Raw genomic sequence first — 19,548 nt, forward strand, 5'->3', positions numbered from 1 at the left:
AATTTCTATTTCATCCAAGCTGTTTAAATGTATGTGTATAGAGTTCTTTATCATATTCCCTTTATTATACTTTAAATGTACATTGGGTCTGTAATGATGCCATCTTTTTTCCTCCTGATATAATTTGTATCTTCTCTCTCTCTTTCTCTCTATGTTTTGGTCAACCTGTACAAAGTTTTACCAATCTTATTGATCTTTTGAAAAAGCCAATTTCTAATTGTACTTACTATTTTTCTTTTTTCAATTTTATGGATCTCTGCTTTCCATTATTTACTTCCTTCTGATAACTTTGGTTTATTTTGCTCTTATTTTCCAGTTCCCTAAAGTAGAATTATATCATTAATTTGAAACCTTTCTCTTTTCCTCATATATGCATTTAATGACATATTCTGCACCCCGCCCCAAGTACTATGGTAGTTTTACTTCACCAATTGTGTTATGCTGTATTTTCATTTTCACTGAGTTCAAAATGTTTTATTTTCCCTGAGAATTGCTCTCTGGCCCATGGATTGTTTCTTGTCAATTTTTATCTAAATTATTATCTAATTTCTAAGAATCAGAGAATTTTCCAGATATCTTTTTATTATTGATTTCTAGATGAGTTCCATTATGGTTAGAGGATATACTTTGCATGATTTCAATACTTTTAAATATGTTAAGTTTTTTTTATGATCCAGTATATGTTCTATCTTGCTAAGCGTTCCCTGTGCACTTGAAAGAATTTGTATATTCTGCTGTTCTTTGGTGGAGTGTTGTTGTTCCATATGGTATTATTTTTTGTCTACCTGTTCTATTACTGAAAGGGGAAACTGAAAGCCTCCAGTTAATGATTGTGGGTTTACTTCTCCTTGCAGTTCTTCTAGTTGTATTTTAACACCAGTTTTGGTTTCATTTTTTATGTGTGGCATACGTATTTAATATTGTATGTCTTCTTAGTGGATTGACCTCTTATTACATAATGCTTCTTTGTAATTTTGCTTGTTCTAAAGTCTACTTTGTTTAGTATTAATAGAAACAATCCAGCTTTCTTTTGATAAGTGTTTGTATGTGACATATTTTTCTTTTTACTTTTAACCTATTCATATCAGGATGTTTCAAGTGAGTTGGTTTCTCTTCACAACATATATTTGAGTGTTAGGTTTTTGTCCAACTTAATGATCACTCCTTTATTGGATTTTCTTAGACCACTTAGAGTTAATGTAATTATTGATAACTTATTGTTTTGGTCTGTCATTATTTTGTTTTCTTTTTGTCCTTCTATTTTATATTCCTCCTTTCCCCTTTTGTGAATTTTTTGAAATATTTAGCTATCTATTTATATTCCATCTTATCTACTGTCTTTGTCTTATCTATTTTCTTAGGGGTTGCTCTAGGCATTATTACATACAACTGTCACTTTTTACAGATATTTTTTCCTGAGGTTGATTAAGATGCATCTGGGCATGGTTTCCTTTGAGTTCATCCAGTGAAGGGTTCTCTAAGTTTCCTGAATCTCTGAGTTTCTTGAATTCTCTGAGTTGAGTAGATTAAGCTCAGCATCCATAGATACCAGTGGCTGGAATTTATAATACAAATAACAAATATGGGAGGACTGCCCAAAGAGAGGACTATGGAGATCTATAGGAGACCTCTTTTGAGTATTCTGAAGAGTACTGATTAGGGCATGTGTGTAGGAATCTACTGGATGCTAGCAAATAACCACCCCAAATGGATCAGAGAAAATATTCTTTGGATTTCATACAGGACCAGGAACATGACTCCTTTCCACCAGAATGGAAAACCTCATAATCCATGAAACAATTAGTAGAGTCTCCTAAGTATCTTATTTCAGTAGTGAGACGTAATTAGCCTTAGGTTAAATGCTGCTCTGATTCTGCCCAAACAAATCTTAAAAGCAAGACACAAAAAGATCAAACTGTTTCTTATTTGCATCCCAGGAAAAAAGATTAATATTTATAGGAAGATAAAAAGTCCAGCACCTAATGAGGTAAAATTCACAAAAACTGGAATCTAATCTAAAAATCAGCAGACATGTGAAGAAGCAGAAAAATATGACCAATAATGAGAGCAAAAATCAACCAACCCAGAATTGACATAGATGTTAGAATTAGCAGAAAAGGGGACACCCAGATGGCTCAGCAGTTGAGTGTCTGCCTTCAGCTCAGGACATAATCTTGGGGTCATGGATCAAGTCCCACATCAGGCTCCTCTCAAGATGCCTGCTTCTCCCTCTGCCTATGTCTCTGCTTCTCTCTCTGTGTGTCTCTCATGAATAAATAAATAAAATCTTAAAAAAAAAAAGAATTAGCAGAGAAGGGCATTAAAATTTATTATAACCACATTAGATATGTTCAAAAATGTAAGTAGAGATATAAGACGATATTTCTTTTTCTTTTTTTTTTTAATTTTTTTAAATTTTTATTTATTTATGATAGTCACAGAGAGAGAGAGAGAGAGAGAGGCAGAGACACAGGCAGAGGGAGAAGCAGGCTCCATGCACCGGGAGCCCGACGTGGGACTCGATTCCGGGTCTCCAGGATCGCGCCCTGGGCCAAAGGCAGGCGCTAAACCGCTGCGCCACCCAGGGATCCCTAAGATGATATTTCTAAAACCCAAATCAAATTTCTAGAGATGAAAACTACAATATCTAAGAGAAAACTACATTGGATGAGATTAACATCAGATTAGACATTATTAGAAATAAAGATTATTGAACTTGAAGACAGAAGCAATAGTAACTATCCAAACTGAAATATGCAGAAAAGAGAATCCAGAAAAGAGCCGGTTAACTGTGGGATAACTTCCAGAAACATAGTATTAGTGTCAATGGAATCTCTAAACTAGAGGAGGAAAAAAAGAAAATATTTGAAATAGTAGGGGGGAAAAAAATCTCCCAAATTTGATAAATGCTATGAACTCCCACAACCAACAGGCTCAATCAACACAAACTTGCTCAAAAACTATGATAAAGAGAAAAATCTTAAAATCAGAAAAAAAGATTTGTCAGGTATAGAGAAACTAAAGTAAGGGTGACATCAGATTTCTTATTGGAAGTAAGGCAAACAAGAAGATAGTAGACAGCATTCTAAAAGTGCTAAAATAAAAATTACTATATGAAACATATACCTAGTGAAACTATCTTTCAAAATCATAGCAAAATAAACCATTTTCCAGACATATAAAAGCTGAAATAATTCACTGTTAGCCTGAAATAAATGTTAAAGGATGTCCTCCATGCACAGGTAACTGATTATCAGATTAAAAAAAAAATTTTTTTTAAAGGAATAGAGAATATCAGATATATAAGATTCATTTTATTTAAATGTCTTCAAAAATAGTTTTTATATATGTTGGATAAGAAAGCAGGATTCAACCCTATGCTGCCATTCAAGACTATATATGTGTATCTACATATGTGTGTGCATGTGCGTGTACATACATATATATAGAATCCTTTTATTTATACCAATATATATAATAGAAGAAATTCGACCATCTTAATATTAGTTATAAAAAATCTGTTGTAATTATGTTAACAGCATAAAAAGTATAATTCAGAGCAAAGGATATCACCAGAGTTAAAGAAGTTTTAATAATGATAAAAGAAATAACTCAAAAAAATCCTAGTCATTTACATATCTAATAATAGAGCTTCAAAATAGTTGAAGAAAAATTAATAGAACTATAAGGAGAAATAGACAAACCCAAACTTATATTCAGAGATATCTATACTCCTTTATCAAAAATATATAGAATATGTAGATAAAAATTCTAAAAAAGACTTTTAATAAACTGAATCCAACAACATGTTAAAAGGAAAACACAACAAGTTCTGTAGGATTTATTCCAGGCATATAGGGTTGTCTTAACATTAGAAAATCAATCTGATTAATCATATTAACAAACTAAATAAGAAAAAATATCATGTTAATAGATGGAGAAAAAGCATTTAATAAAATCCAACATTCATTCGGATTTTAAAAAAAAAACCTCTTAGCATCTAGGAATAGAAGAAAGCTTTCTCAACCTGGTAAATATCACACATAATGGTAAAAGATTAAATACTTCTCCCTAAGACCAGGAATTAAGACAGAAATGTCTGCTCTCACCACTTCTGATCATTATTGTACTGGAGATTCTAAGTACTGTGATTAACGAATAAAAGGGAATAAAAACCATTCCAATTTAAAAAGAAGTAAAATTCTTTATTTGTAGATAACATGGCCATCTATGTAGAAAATTTGAAGTTTCATCAAAATAAATAAAATCTACTAGAACTAGTAAGTGAATTTAACAAGATTGTAGAATACAAGTTTAATATACAAAAAATTAATTGCATTTCTAAGTAGTAACAATAATCAGAAATTGAAATTACAAGAAATTACAATAAAAAATATCATCCCAAAATATGACATACTTAGAAATAAATCTAACAAAAAGTATGTAAGACCTGTACACTGAAAACTATAAAACAATAAGAGAAATTAAAGAGAACCAAAATAAATAGGCTATGTTCATGGCTCTGAAGACTCAATATTGTTACGATGTCAGTTCTGGGGCACCTGGGTGGCTCAGTTGGTTAAGCATCTACCTTCAGCTCAGGTCATGATCTGAGGGTCCTGGGATCCAGCCCTGCATCATCTGGCTAGGGCTCTCTGCTCAGCGGGGCATCTGCTTCTCCCTCTCCCTCTGCCCCTCTTCCTGTCCATGCTCTCTCTCTCCCTCTCAAATAAATAAAATCTTTTTAAAATAAAGGTGTCAGTTCTTTCCAAATTGATGTATATATCCAATACAATATCAATTAAAATCCCAGTTGGATTTTTTTGGTAGAAATCGACAAGCTAATTCTAAAATTTATATTGAAATACAAAAAAAAAAATCTAAATTAGCTAAAACAAATTTTTAAAGAAAAACAAAGTTAGACAATTAACTTTTTCCTGATTTCAGGCTTATTATAAAACAGAAGTGGGATGCCTGGGTGGCTCAGCAGTTGAGCATCTACCTTCCACTCAGGTCGTCATGTTGGGGTCTGGGATCGAGTCCCGCATCAGTCTCTCCACAGGGAGCCTGCTTCTCCCTCTGCCTATGTCTCTGACTCTCTCTCATGAATCAATAAATAAAATTCTTAAAAAAAGAAAAACAGAAGTAATCAGGACAGTGATTGTCTTGATTGGCATAAAGATAAATAAATCAATAGAAAGAAGGATTCCAAAAATATATGAACATATCAACAAAGATTGACAACTGATTTTTGGCCAAGGTACAAAGCCTCTAAAGACAGTTCAATGAAAAAATTGGATATCCTATGCAAAAAAGATGACTTCAATTTATACTTCATACCATAGATAAAAATTAACTCAAAATAAATCATAGATTTAAATATAAAATCTAAAACTATTAAACTTGTGGAAGAAAATAAAAGACAAGCTACAGACTAGAAAAATTCTTTGCCCATTTTTTTTAAAATTTTTTTTTAATTTTTATTTATTTATGATAGTCACAGAGAGAGAGAGAGAGGCAGAGACATAGGCAGAGGGAGAGGGAGAAGCAGGCTCCATGCACCGGGAGCCCGACATGGGACTCGATCCCGGGTCTCCAGGATCGCGCCCTGGGCCAAAGGCAGGCGCCAAACCGCTGTGCCACCCAGGGATCCCCTCTTTGCCCATTTTTAATATTGAGTTATTTTCTTATTATTGAGTTTCAAGAATATTATAGATAAAAGTCTTGTACAGATGTATGTTTTGGAAATATTTTCATTCATTTTGTTTTCTTTTTATTCTTTAAACTATCTTTTTTTTCTCCAAGGTTTTATTTAAATTCCAATTAATTAATGTACAGTTTAATATTAGTTATGGGTGTAGAATTTAGTGATTCATCATTTATATACATCACCTGGTGCTTATCACAAGTGCCCTCTTTAATCCCCATCACCTGTTTAACCCATCCCTGCCCACCCTCTTCTCTAGTAACCATCAGTTTAAACAGTCTTTTTTTTTTAATTTTTAAAAAAATACTTTATTCATGAGAGACACAGAGAGAGAGGCAGAGACATAGAGCAGAGCGAGAAGCAGGCTCCCTGAGAGGAGCTTGATGTGGGATTTGATCCCAGGACCCCGGGATTATGCCCTGAGCTGAGGGAAGATGCTCAACCACTGAACCAGCCAGGTGCCCCCTAAACAGTCTTTTAAAGAGCAGACATTTTTAATTTTAATAAGGTCTGTTTTATCAATTTGTTGATTTATGGATCATGCTTTTGGTGTCCTATTCAAGAAATCTTGCCTAACCCAAAGTTATAAACATTTCTTCCTTGCTTTCTTCTAGAAGTTTTATAACTTTAAGTTTTATATTCAGGACTATAATTCACTTTGAGTTATTATATGAAGCAAAGTATAAAAGAAAGTCAAAAATTTTTTAAGTCTGAAAATATAAATCAATAAATGATTTATATCCAGAACCTATAAAAAAATATCCAAAACACAGTAATAAGAAAATTCACAACCCAGTGAAATAAGCAAAAACAACTGATGCTTCACCAAAGAAGATAATATAAATGGTAAATGAGCATATGACAAGATGCTCAATATTCCTAGTTATTATTAAAATGCAAATTAAAATCACAGTGAAATACCACTACTCACCTATTAGTATGTCTAAAATCAAAAAGACTGGTCAAACCAACTACTGGGAAGGATGTGGAGGAAATAGAACTCTCATGGTCTGCCTATCATAGGTCAGATTTTTAAATGGTACAATCATTTTGGAAATGAGTTTGGTAGTGTCTTGAAAAAGCATGTACTTACTACGTGATCCATCCTTCCTCTCCTAGATACTTATCCAAAAGAAATGAATACTTATCCAAAAGAAATGTGTATATCTACACAAAGCTGTAGCTCAAAACAGCTTTTATTAATAGCTCAAAACTGAAAACCACCCAAATGTTTATCAGTAGAGCTAAATGGACAAAAACATTTTGTTTATTCACATGTATTAGTTCTTAGGGCTGCCATAATACAGTGGGTGGCTTAAACAACAGATATTTATTGTTTCACAGTTCTGGAGGCTAGAAAGCCAAAATGTTGGTTGCTTCTGAGAGCTATGAAAGAGATCCATCCTATCTAGGTCTTTTTCCTAGCCTCTGGTTGCCTCAGGAATTTATTGACTTGAAGTTCTCTCTGAGACTTTACATCACCCTTTCTCTGTGCATTTCTCTGTGTACAAATTTTCCCATTTTATAAGAACACCAGTCATATTGGATTAGAGTCCACCCTAATAACCTCATTTTAACTTGATTACCTCTGTGCAAACCCTATTTCCAAATAAGGTCACATTCTCAAATACTGGAGGTCAGGACTTCACCATATCTTTTTGGGGGTGGTAGAGGATACACAATTCAACCTATAACACTATACAGTGGGTTATTATTCTGCAATAAAAAGCAAAAGCATAAATGATTCTGAAAACATTTATGAATGAAGGAAAGCAGACCAAAAAAAATGGGACATACTGTATTATTCCATTATATAACATTCTAGAAAATACAAGCTCATCTATAAACTACTTTCTTTATTGAAGGCAGATCAGTGATTGCCTGAAACAAGGGATATATGGAAACTTTTGTTGATGATGAATGTTTGCTATTTTTATTGTGATAATTATGGTCATGCGGGTAAAATGATTTAGAGACAAAACAATCAAATTCAGTCAGTGGAATGATACCACACAAAAAATAATCCAATTATTGACAATGTTGGGTATCATTATCCAGGGCAAAGGAACCAGTAGTTCTCCCCTCTGGTTTCACCATCATGTCAGTTAAGCTTTTTGTACAAGCATACCTCAAGAGATACTGTGAATTTCATTCCAGACCACTGTAATAAAGTGACTATGGCAAGTCAAAAGTTTTTTCTGTTTTCTCAGTGCATGCAAAAATTATGTTTATACTGTACTATATTAAGTGTACAATAGCATTATGTCTAAAAATATACATATCTTAATTAAAAAAAAATTTATTGCCAAAAAATGCTAATCATTATCTGAGCCTTCAATGAATTGTAATCTTTTTGCTTATGGAGGACCTTGTTTCAGTGTTGATGGTGGCTGTACATGCCTCCATATGCAGTGTAAATGGATATAAATATCAGTTTTGCCAATTATTGGATCCTTAGCTAAGATGTTTTGTATTTCTGGATCTTGGCTTCTTTAACTAAAAGACAGAGATAATCATATCTATTGCAATTCAACTAGATTTGATAATATCTACAGTTATTTCATGTTAACACAATCTAAGAGAGGTTTTTTTGTTTATTTAATGAACTGGCATGGGACTATTTGCCAGCCATTGTTCTGAGCAGTGTTCAAATATTTCATTTAATACTACTAATAATCAACAATATAGGTATTATTTTCCTCATTTTTAAAGCTTGAATAACTTACCCAATGTAACAAGGCATAATATGACAGAGTTAGACTTGACCCAAAGAGCACAGTCTAGCTACAGTCTGTGTTCTTAACCACTACATGTTGCTGTCTTATTTTGGGGATTAAGCATAAACTTTTAACAGGAAAAAAATCCAAATCACTCACTAAAAATGACAGTCATTGTGTTCAAGCAACAGTTTTCACTATCCAGTATTAGATAATACTTCTATTTAGTTATTTGTAACTGTCTACCAAAGTCTCTAGCACTCAGTAGGCACACACCAATATTGATTAGCTGACCTGTCACATCATCAATTCTCAATTACCCAAACTGAAAAAAAAAAAGATCCAACAAGTAATAGCAAATCATTTATATATGGCTTATCTAATATGCTAGAGCAAGATGGAGAGGGTTCTTGTCTGCATTTCCCCTTCCTAAATGTACTTTCCTAGCACTTTTACTAAATTGTCTTTCATTCTATGTCAGTACATTTTATTTCTTTCATTAAAAAAATCATATTCTATATTTCTGAAATCATTTTCCTCTCTTAGCCTCTATGAATCTGTAATTCATCCCTTTGTTAGCTCTGGGATGGCAAGTGGGTTTCATCTGGAGTGTCAACCCTGGATAGTTGTGTCTTCCTTGGAATAATGGATGCAAGAGTTCTGAGGCTGGCTCCTGGCATAATCATATGGAGCTGCATCTATAGGGGACTACAGGAGACATGTATACAGGGTCACACTTATTTCTGTCCCTGTGGCCCACCTCCTTACTCAGTACTACATGTCCAGCCGTCAGAGTACAATAACGTATGTTAACTAAAGGGAATTTAAATAAGAACTTTTAAAAAAATGATAATGGTGAGGGATGCAAACACCAGTTAGAGAATCCTCCAATAGTAAGAAAGACATCCTCACTTTATTAAATTGAAGTCCAGTAAAGATAGAGCCTACAACAGTGATTTCTGCTTGTTACTCTTAAAAGTCAGCTGGGATTCTACTTCTATTTCCTCAGCTTCAAATGACTGGTTTTCAAATAAGTGATTCAGAAATCAGGGTCATTAGAGATTACTTTAACCTCAAAGTTGAAAAGATGGAGATGATGCAAGTCAAATCAAGGGTGGTAACGGAACCTGAGAACCTTGGCAACTGAAAGTAAGGATCCTCGTCTTCTATGAGCATTGCTTTATCTATCTATGAAATGTACCTATTTCTCAAGGATGAGTCATTGGAAATAAGATGTTTACAGGATATAGGTAGGAAATATCTGAAAATCATTAGAATTCATTTTCCTAATATTAACTTAGATAAAATCAATTTCAATGAAGCATATGACAACACACACACAAAAAAAACAATTTACTTGAAATGCTCTCTGAAGGAGGAAATGGACTCAATTTTCTTCCATCAAGTGGCCCACTTCTTAGTAATCTAAGGAGATGACCTCTGTATGAAGAAAATTAAAAATCCAGAAAAGCTCCGTGGAAGAAAAATTGGATTGGCCCTTTGCTGTATACAGAAAAGGCTCTCAGCCAGAGGGGCATTGATTACCTCAGAACATGGCACTATCCTCAAACTATGTTAACTCTTCCTCTTACTACTTTCCTACCGTACAGAGGCACAGGAAAGCATGTTCATTTTTCCTACCTCAGAGACCTCTGGCAGCCTGGAATGCTCCAGTGGTGCTTGAATTTCTTCTCCCATCATTGGGGCAAATCTCTTCAGAACAAAGATTTCAGGCATATATGTCTGGTGGGCCAGCCTGAGACACACATGAAAACCTATGGCAGAAAAAGAAATTGCCATGTTGTGTAAAAATATTTCTGCCACTTTAATTTTAGAACATTAGAAATAGACTTTTAAAATGGAAAGTAGCCCAGTGGCTTTAAATACTTAGCTATTAGTTTTTCTAATAAATTGTATAAATGAAACTGAACCCTTTAACCCTCAAAAAAAAAATAGAGTGGATAGAACTGTGTCATTTCACAAGGTGACTTTTTTCAAAGCCTTTTTGACTCTCAACTTTAAAAAGGCTGACATTTGATAAGAACTAAAAGCCTCACACTGTTCATTCCTCTTTGAGCATCTCTTGAAGATGGTCTCTGATTGTGGTGTTTTTAGATAGACTCCCATTATAGCAGCTGCCCAGCGATCCATTAAAATGACAAGCCAAGGGCCACATAGTGGGCTGAGTGCATTTAGTGCAACTCTGACAGGAGACATGACAAAACTGTTTCTTCTGGTCAGTTACAGAGATGCCTCCACACCTGGGAGCAGAGGGAGAACTTCTAAGTTAAAGCATAGAATGATCTTTGAAACTCCAGAAACTGGAAACAGAATTGAGGAGCTATGGCCAACCGAATCAAAGTGATTTCAAATTGGTATTAGAAACCAAAGGATGCATAGCTAGTTAGAGGAATTGCTACAATCATGTGCCGATTATTACCTCTTGTCAATGGGTTAAACTATATTTATGAAGTTTTATGCACATCACTCAGTAGAAGGTACCATCCATGGTTATCTCTTTAATTACAATTAAGCATAGATTGTTTATACTAATGTAGAATCTGGATGGATGACAGAAAACTATAGGTGACAATGACCTCCCTGGGATTTTTTTTTAGCCAACAACTATTAATACCCATGACCTTACTACTGCAGAGATCAAATTCTATATTGCAAGCTTTGAGAAACATAAATGTGAAAACTTTGCTTTTTGGAGACAGGCCTTTTAAGGGATTCCATTTCTAGGTAAGGTGAGCAACAATGAGCTAGATTAAGAAATAAGTGCTACGTGATTTTTATCTGATTAAAATTTTTTAAATGAAAGTCGTAAACAAGACATGTTTTCTTTTTAAATTTCTATCTTGAAATAATTTTAGATTTACAAAAATTGCAAAAAAGGATGGAATAGAACCCCATGAACCCTTTACCCATCTTTCCCCAATGGTGACGCCTTTTATAACTATAGCACAATATCCAAATCAGTAAATTGACATTGGCACATTATTATTTTTTAAAGATTTTATTTATTCATGATAGACACACAGAGAGAGAGAGAAAGAGAGAGAGAGAGAAAGAGAGAGAGAGAGAGGCAGAGACACAGGCAGAGGGAGAGGCAGGCTCCATGCAGGGAACCCAACACGGGACTCCATGCCGGGACTCCAGGATCACGCCGTGGGCCAAAGGCAGGCGCTAAACCGCTGAGCCATCCAGGGATCGCCTGGCACATTATTATTAATGAGATTACAGATGTTATTCAGTTTTCACCAGTTTTTGCTCAAACCAGTTATTCTGTCAAACTTCCAAGAAACAGATTATTCCAAATATATATTAAAGGAGTACCACGTGAAATGTCAGTATTTGGTCATTTGAAAATAAATATGATTCCATTATGCTATTAAGAATTTGCAACAATATTATCTCTTTAATTTTGTTTTCTTACTGAGTCTATTTTTATTGTTTTTATTTTCCCACAGAAGTAAACAATATACTGTTTGAAACAGTATACTGCTTGAAAGAAATGTAAGAAGTTTTTAAAATGAAGTTAAATGAATATCTTACAGCTAAGGCAGATAAGATTGTTTTGGGTTTTCTATGTAGACAATCTGATGTGAATAATGACAATTTTATTTTCTCCTCTCTAATCCTTATATTATTCTTTTCCTTGATGTACTGCTTTGTCCAGAACCATCACATAATGTAGAAAGGACATGGTAGTAATGGGTTCTTGATTTTCTAATGGGATGATTCAACAGTTTCACCCATATGAAGTTTGGTGTAGGTTTTGAAAAGATAACCTCAGTCATATTAAAGGAGTTATCTTCTATCTCTTACCATGTCTTTACCAAGAGCTTTTTGTAAAAAAAAAAAAAAAAAATCATGAATAAGTATAGAATTTTCCCAAATTCCCTTTGTGCCCCTATTGAGATGTCTGTACTTTTTTCTTCTGTATCAATATGGTTGACTACATTTAGAGATTTGCTTTAATTTAAATTCAATTAGCCAACATATTACTATTAGCCATCATTACTTTCAGATGTAGTGTTCAATAATTTGTCAGTTGCATATAACACCCAGTGCTCATCACATCACATAACCTTTTTAATGCCCATCACCCAATTACCCCATCCCCCCACTCACATCTCCTCAAGCAACCCTCAGTTTATTTCCTATAGCTAAGAGTCTCTCATGGCTTTTCTCTCTGATGACTTCCCCTTCAATTTTCCTTCCCTTATTCGACATCCTCTGCACTGTTTCTTATATTCTACATATGAGTAAAAACATATAACTGTCTTTCTCTGATTGGCTTATTTCACTCAATATAATAGCCTCCAGTTCCATCCCCATCAATGTAAATGATAAGTATTCGTACTTTCTAATGGCTGAGTAATATTCCATTGTATATATACCACATCTTTATCTATTCATCTGTTAATGGAAATCTCAGCTCTTTCCACAGTTTGGCTATTGTGGAAATTGCTCCTTTGGACATTAGGATGTAGGTATGCCTTCAGATCACTACATTTGTATTTTGGGATAAATACTTAGTAGTATTTATTGACCCAATTGCTGGGTCATAGGTTAGTTCTATTTTTAAATTCTTGAGGAACCTCCATACCATTTTCCAGAGTGGCTATACCAGCTTGCATTCCCATCAAAAATATGAGACAGTTCCTGTCTTTCTGCATCCTCGCCAATATTTGTTGTTTCCTGTCTTGTTCATTTTAGCCATTCTGACTGGTATAAGGTGACATCTCATTGTGGTTTTGATTTATATTTCCCTGATGCCAAGGGATGCAGAGCATTTTTTCATGTGTCTGTTGGCTATTTGTATGTCTTCTTTGGAGAAATGTCTTCTGCCCATATCTTAACCTCAAACAAATAGGATTTATTCCTGGGCTGCAAGAGTGGTTCAACATTTACAAATCAATCAGCATGATACATCACATTAGTAAAAGAAAGGACACAAACCGTATTATCCTCCCAATTGATGCAGACAAAAGTATTTGACAAAATACAGCATCCTGTGATTATAACTCTCCATAGTGCAGGGATAGAGGGAACATAAAAGTTCTATCTACCCCAGTATCATAAAAGCCATCTATGAAAAACCCACAGTGAGTGTCTTTCTCAATGGGGAAAAACTGAGAGCTTTTCCCCTAAGATCAGGAACACCATAGGGATATCCACTCTCACCACTGTTGTTCATCATAGTACTAGAAGTCCTAGCCTCAGCAAACAGACAACAAAAATAAAAGGCATTCAAATTGGCAAAGAAGTCAAACTCTCACTCTTTGCAGATGACATGCTACTTCATGTGGAAAACCAAAAGACTCCACTCCAAAATTGCTAGAACTCATACAGCAATTCAGCAATGTGGCAGGATATAAAATCAATGCACAGAAATCAATTGCATTTCTATACACTAACGAGACAAAAGAAAGTGAAATTAAGGAATTGTTCCCATTTACAACTGCAACCAAAAACCATAAGATATGTAAGAATAAACCTAATCAAAGAGGTAAAGGATCTGTACTCGAAAAACTACAGAACACTTATGGAAGAAATTGAGGAAGAGAGGTGTAATCATGGATTGGAAGAATAAACGTTGTTAAAATGGCTATGCTACCCAGAGCAATTTATACATTCAATGCAATACCTATCAAAATGCCATGGACATTTTTCACAGAGCTGGAACAAATAATTCTAAAATTTGTATGGAACCAGAGAAGACTGCAAATAGCCAAAGGAATTTTGAAAACCATAGCCGAAGGCATCACAATGCCTGATTTCAAGCTATATTACATAGCTGTGATCATCAAGACAGTATGGTACTGGCACAAAAACCAACACATAGATCAGGAACAGAATAGAGAACCCAGAAATGGGCCACTCATGTGTCAACTCTGTGGTCAACTAGTATTCAACAAAGCAGGAAAGAGAAAGGGCAGTCTCTTCAATAAATGGTGCTGGGAAAATTGGACAGCCACATGCAAAAAAATGAGACTGGACCATTTTCTTACACCATACACAAATATAAATCAAAAGGGATAAAAGACCTAAGTGTGAGGCAGGAATCTATCAAAAGCCTAGAGGAGAACACAGGCATTTAGAGATTTTTCTAATAGTCACCACTCCTGCATCTCTAGGATTTGCCCAACTTGGTCAGAGTATAATTTCTGTCCTTTATATTATTGAATTTAGTATACTTTTACCATGCCTAGGACTTTTTATGTAACTAAATGAGTGATATATATAGATAAAGATAATACTATTTTCTTTTATTATATGATCCTTGTCTGAATTTGGTGCCACACTTGGCTAACCTCAAAGATGAGTCAGAATATATCCTCTTTCTATTCTCTAGAAAATTTTATGCCAAATGAAGTTGCTGTACTTATAATAGAATTCTGAAATTTGGAGGAAAATAAGTTTTAACTAACACATATATACCATTAACATTAATAATTTTTTACAATGGCATATTAAACAATATATTCAACTTAAAATTTGGTGGTTTTAGCTAACATAAATTGTTCTAGTCTTCCAATTTACTAGTTCTTGATTGGGGAAGGTTTTGTTTTTTAAAGCTTCAATTGATGAATGTAGTGGTGGTCTGCTGGAGAAAGTTTCATTGAGTATGACAAATAAAATTTGATGATATTAATAGTTGTCTTACCTGGGTTTAATAAACCACAACATAGCCACCAGATTTATGAGCTTATCTTGCTAGTATTTGGTGAAACATGGATTCTAATCTTGACAAATTGAGTTCAGAAAACTTAAAAATCTTGAATTCCACACTGAAAAAGATATAAATCTGTATGATGTCTGATTTTCTGGGAAGTATTCAGTGAATATAAAGTAAGCAATGAAAGATGGCTGTCCATCAGTAGCTGCTGTCAAATTCTGGTCTCTCCTAATCAAATACATTAATCATAGTTTATGTGTCTTGGGAAGCAGTCCTTATTCTTATGGAGGAATGTTAGAAATAAGTACCTTTTGAAACTCACATCTTGAGGCAAAGATATGCTTGACATCCTCTACACTGAAAAAATTAGTAATATATATAAATAAAATACACACACAAAGACATAAGCCATAAGGGGCACTATCATAACCACTCACTTGCATACACTCTCAACCCCTCAATTTCTGCCTGGCATCACCATACTCTTTTGGCAAAATCACAATCCTAGCCAAAACCCACTGTCTGCATATTTCATATATATCTGTACAGCTAATATGACTAGAGGAAAACACACAATCACAGTGATTGATTGGTCAAATTTATAATTTTAAGTCAATTGGACCCTTGCTTTACGATGTCAATCATTTATACTTCCCTATTTCATTCACTCTCCTGTTCTTCTAAAAAAAGTGCAGTCAATTCTTGTTATTCACTACAGTTACATCCTTTGAAGTCACCAGCAACAGTGAACTAATGCATACTGAACCAGTGCTCCTAGCAGAAATACAGAGTCAGGTTCCCGTAAGCTTTTGGCTACATTTTCATCAACTGGTAGCATATAACACTTTTTTTGTCAGTTTTCGTTTAAAAACATCTTATTTAATATATATTACTGATTAATTAGCATTGAGCTTACAGATTATGGCTTTATAACTCATGCCTGAATAAAGCTTATCTAGTACACATATTTTCTCCATGAGGCATGCCACAGCCTCCTTGCTCTTAGGAACACTAGACAGCATTTCAGCACTATGCCTGGAAGGAAGCATTGTAAACAGCAAAATCACCAATAAAAAGCACAAAATGCTAAAAATCTGGCTCTAAGTAGACCGTGAAAAAGACACTTTCTTATAGTATGAGAGCTGAAACAAAAAGGCAGAATGTCATCTCGTTCAGTCTCAGCTAAGAGTGTACATCTTGGGTGACAACAATTTTTCACAGTTCTAAGTGTACATGTATCTGCAATTGAAAACACTGAGAGTACAGACCTGGGGGTGCCAAGTTAATTCTAACAAATGGGTGAATTTGCAAATATTAAATCCACAAATAATGAGAATCAACTATAGTTTACCATCTTTTCCTTTTAAACTTTCATCTTCTCTACTGCCTTCACTCTAACTCATGACCTTGTTTTTTACTTCTCTAAGAAATTTGAAGCAATCAGAGTTTCTCTCCCATCACCACACTGTCAACCTTCTAGCATCTTCCCCCACATACTGTACCTTCCTGCTTTCTACCAAAGATAAGTTCTCCTTGTTTCTATTTAAAATCACCCCCACTCCATTTGGGCACTAAGATCCCATACTCTACTTCCTCAAGGACATTGTTTTGACTATGCTGCCCTTACTACCAAACATCAGTTTTTCTCTCTTCTAGGTCATTTCTATCAGTACAGAAATATTGTTCTCTCTTCTTTCTTGATAACTTTTCTGGAAGTTATTTTGCAGTGTTATGAAAAACTTTTTAAATAATCATACAGGTTTAGAAAAGATTCCTCTCCATCCTTAATACTAATGAAATCATCAGAAATAAGTAGTTTCTATGAGGTTATTAATTGCAGCAGTATTAATTTTTATTTATTTATTTTTTATTTATTTGTGATAGTCACAGAGAGAGAGAGAGAGAATGAGGCAGAGACACAGGCAGAGGGAGAAGCAGGCTCCATGCACCGGGAGCCCGACGTGGGATTCGATCCCGGGTCTCCAGGATCACACCCTGGGCCAAAGGCAGGCGCCAAACCGCTGCGCCACCCAGGGATCCCTTGCAGCAGTATTAATAAAAGCAAACAATTAAATCTTAGGCAACAAGGGTGGAACTAGAGGGTATTATGCTAAGTGAAATAAGTCAGACAGAAACAAATACCATATTTCACTTATATGTAAAATCTAAAAACCAAAACCATTGAAACAATTGTAAAAAAGCAGATAGACCCATAAATACAGAGAACAAACTAGTGGTTGCCTGAGGGGAGAATAGAAAAAATGAGTGAAGGGAAGTGGGAGACACATGCTGGCAGTTATGAAATGAGTAAGTCATAGGAGCAAAAGGTACAGTGCAAGGATTGTAGTCAATGGTATTGTAATCATGGTGATAGATGGGAACTCCAGTTGTGGTGAGCACAGCATAACATACAAACTTATGTAATCACTATGTTGTACCTGAAACTACTATAAGATGTGTGTCAACTATACTTAGACAAAATCAAAGAATTGAAAGCAATCTAAATAAAGATTAAGAGGGCTGGTTAAATATATACAGTAAAATACTATGCAGACATTATAAGCTACAGATTGATATTAAATAATGTAGACTATTGATTTCTATAAATTAAGTTAGAAACACAATTTACTGAGACATAAAATATTGTCCTACCTTTATAAAAAAAAGAAAAAAGAAATTTATTTTGCCTATTGCACTCTGAAAAATAGTTGGAAAGATATATGCCAACATTTTACTCCTGATTTGTGTAACACATAAGCCTAGGGTCTTAGCCACTCCACTAAACTGTCAGGTGTGCCTGTTCTCAACTAGACTGGGATGGAAGCCCGTGGAAGGTACTCTAAATCTTGACCCAGAAAGCTACACTGAAATTATATGTGTTTTTGCTAACTTATTTCTAGAATATATTTTTTAAAAGCCAACTAGTTGGAGTTGCAGTGTCTTCTTTGTCTTATATCAATACACCCTATTTAATTGTAAAACTGGGAATATAACCAAGGTACTTCTTAACTCTAACAAAATGTCTGCCAAAGTGGTGAGCTGGAATTATCCTCCCTTAGGCAAAGGCAGAGACCACAAAATCCAATACCCCTGGTAGAATAAGAACAAACAGCTCTTACAATAACAAAACTAACCAACAAGTGTCTCAAAACTGTGTTTGAAAAAAACAACTCCAATGTCAAAGAGCAAGCAGAGCCTTTTCTACAGTAGGTAGGAGGTATGTTTACAGTGGGTTGACTAGTTCAGAGCCAGACTTCCATCTTGACAGCTGTTCTGATTCTCACAAATTGTCACCATGGCTACTCCTCAGCTAATCCTCACCAGATGTTTTGAGAGATTGAGAACATTTTCCAAAACCTAGCCCAGTTCCTCAAAATAATTAAGAGCTATAATCAGATTCTAAAACTCACCTTCATATACTATTAAACAGTGAGTTACATAGGAGAAAATAAGAAGAAGCAATAGAATTTAAACTTAATACTATTTCAGTTGTTGAAGGACTTAAGTAAACTTACATTTTTTGTTTTCACAACAATCTCATGGAACATGAAGAGATAGTACAATTACTCTGTTTTATAGATGCAGAAAGCAGGGCTCAATGGGCTCAATTTCTGCAGAAAGCAGAAAGCAGGGCTCAAGCAGAGCTTAAGTGCTCTGTTCAGTCACATGCCCAATAAGACCCAGGTGGTGGGGGAACAAAAGCCCAGATCTGCTGCTCCTGGTTTACTGTTCCTGGTTTCATGCCTTCCTGATCAATGTCTTTTCAGACCTTGGTGTGTATGTACCACGAAGCAATCATACGCCATCATCCCCACCTCCTTCCTACTCACCTCCGACCCTCCCCGCTATTCTTTTACATGTTCTACCAAGCCTTTTACCCTATTTGCCCTACAAGCTCTCACATCAGTCAAGTTCAAGGACTATATTCTGCCTTTATAGGAAACACATATCTAGGCCATATAGGTGTTTGCTTAATAATTATTCTTTAAACGGTAGTTTTATGTATCCTTCCGCTTTAATATCTCAAAGTAAAAATAGTTCTACGATGAAAAAAATGGTTAACTTAGGGTTTTAAATATTATGTCCTTTTCTTGCCCATGACTGTTAGCAGATCATGACAGAACTTTGACCAAGTTCCAAATTTTTGGAAAATTAACCCAAATTTTTCCTAGGTTCCTGATGCCTGTTCAACTTCCCTCTCTGCTCCTACCCCCCACCCTAGTCAGTACTCCATCCCCTGCAGAAATCAGCCTCATTAGCAAGAATGCTGCCCAACGGGCTCCTAAACTCTGGGAGCCTAGTCTTCAGGCCTACCCAATCCATTTATGGGCCTAGAAAAATACCTAGAATTCTTTTTTTTTTTTTTCTAGAATTCTTTAAGTTAGGATTTTATATGAAAATAGAGCAAAACAATACACTTAATAGGACTAGAACAC

At 34.8% G+C, this 19,548-nt stretch overlaps 1 protein-coding gene and 1 long non-coding RNA gene across 21 annotated transcripts in view; one reads left to right on the forward strand and one right to left on the reverse strand.

Annotated features, from left to right (window-relative positions):
- Nucleotides 1-19,548, forward strand: part of LOC112669448 (uncharacterized) — a 362,442-nt gene that overhangs the window by 244,854 nt on the left and 98,040 nt on the right. The window lies entirely within an intron of this gene.
- The window catches only part of LOC112669444 (ankyrin repeat domain-containing protein 26-like), a 95,483-nt gene that overhangs the window by 37,152 nt on the left and 38,783 nt on the right, over nucleotides 1-19,548 (reverse strand). For 4 of the 16 annotated variants that reach the window (XR_007406005.1, XR_007406000.1, XR_007406004.1 and 1 more), the window contains 2 exons: nucleotides 10,066-10,199; nucleotides 228-320 (listed from right to left, as the gene is read on the reverse strand). The gene's annotated coding sequence lies outside the window, so the exon portion shown is untranslated. Of the gene's footprint in view, nucleotides 1-227; nucleotides 321-10,065; nucleotides 10,200-15,100; nucleotides 16,021-17,764; nucleotides 18,562-18,627; nucleotides 19,507-19,548 lie in introns of those variants that run through there. The other 12 variants (XR_007405997.1, XR_003142258.3, XR_007405996.1 and 9 more) reach the window with 6 other exon arrangements.

This window comes from Canis lupus, chromosome 25 (genome assembly GCF_003254725.2).
Source record: "Canis lupus dingo isolate Sandy chromosome 25, ASM325472v2, whole genome shotgun sequence".
Taxonomy (NCBI): Eukaryota; Metazoa; Chordata; class Mammalia; order Carnivora; family Canidae; genus Canis; species Canis lupus.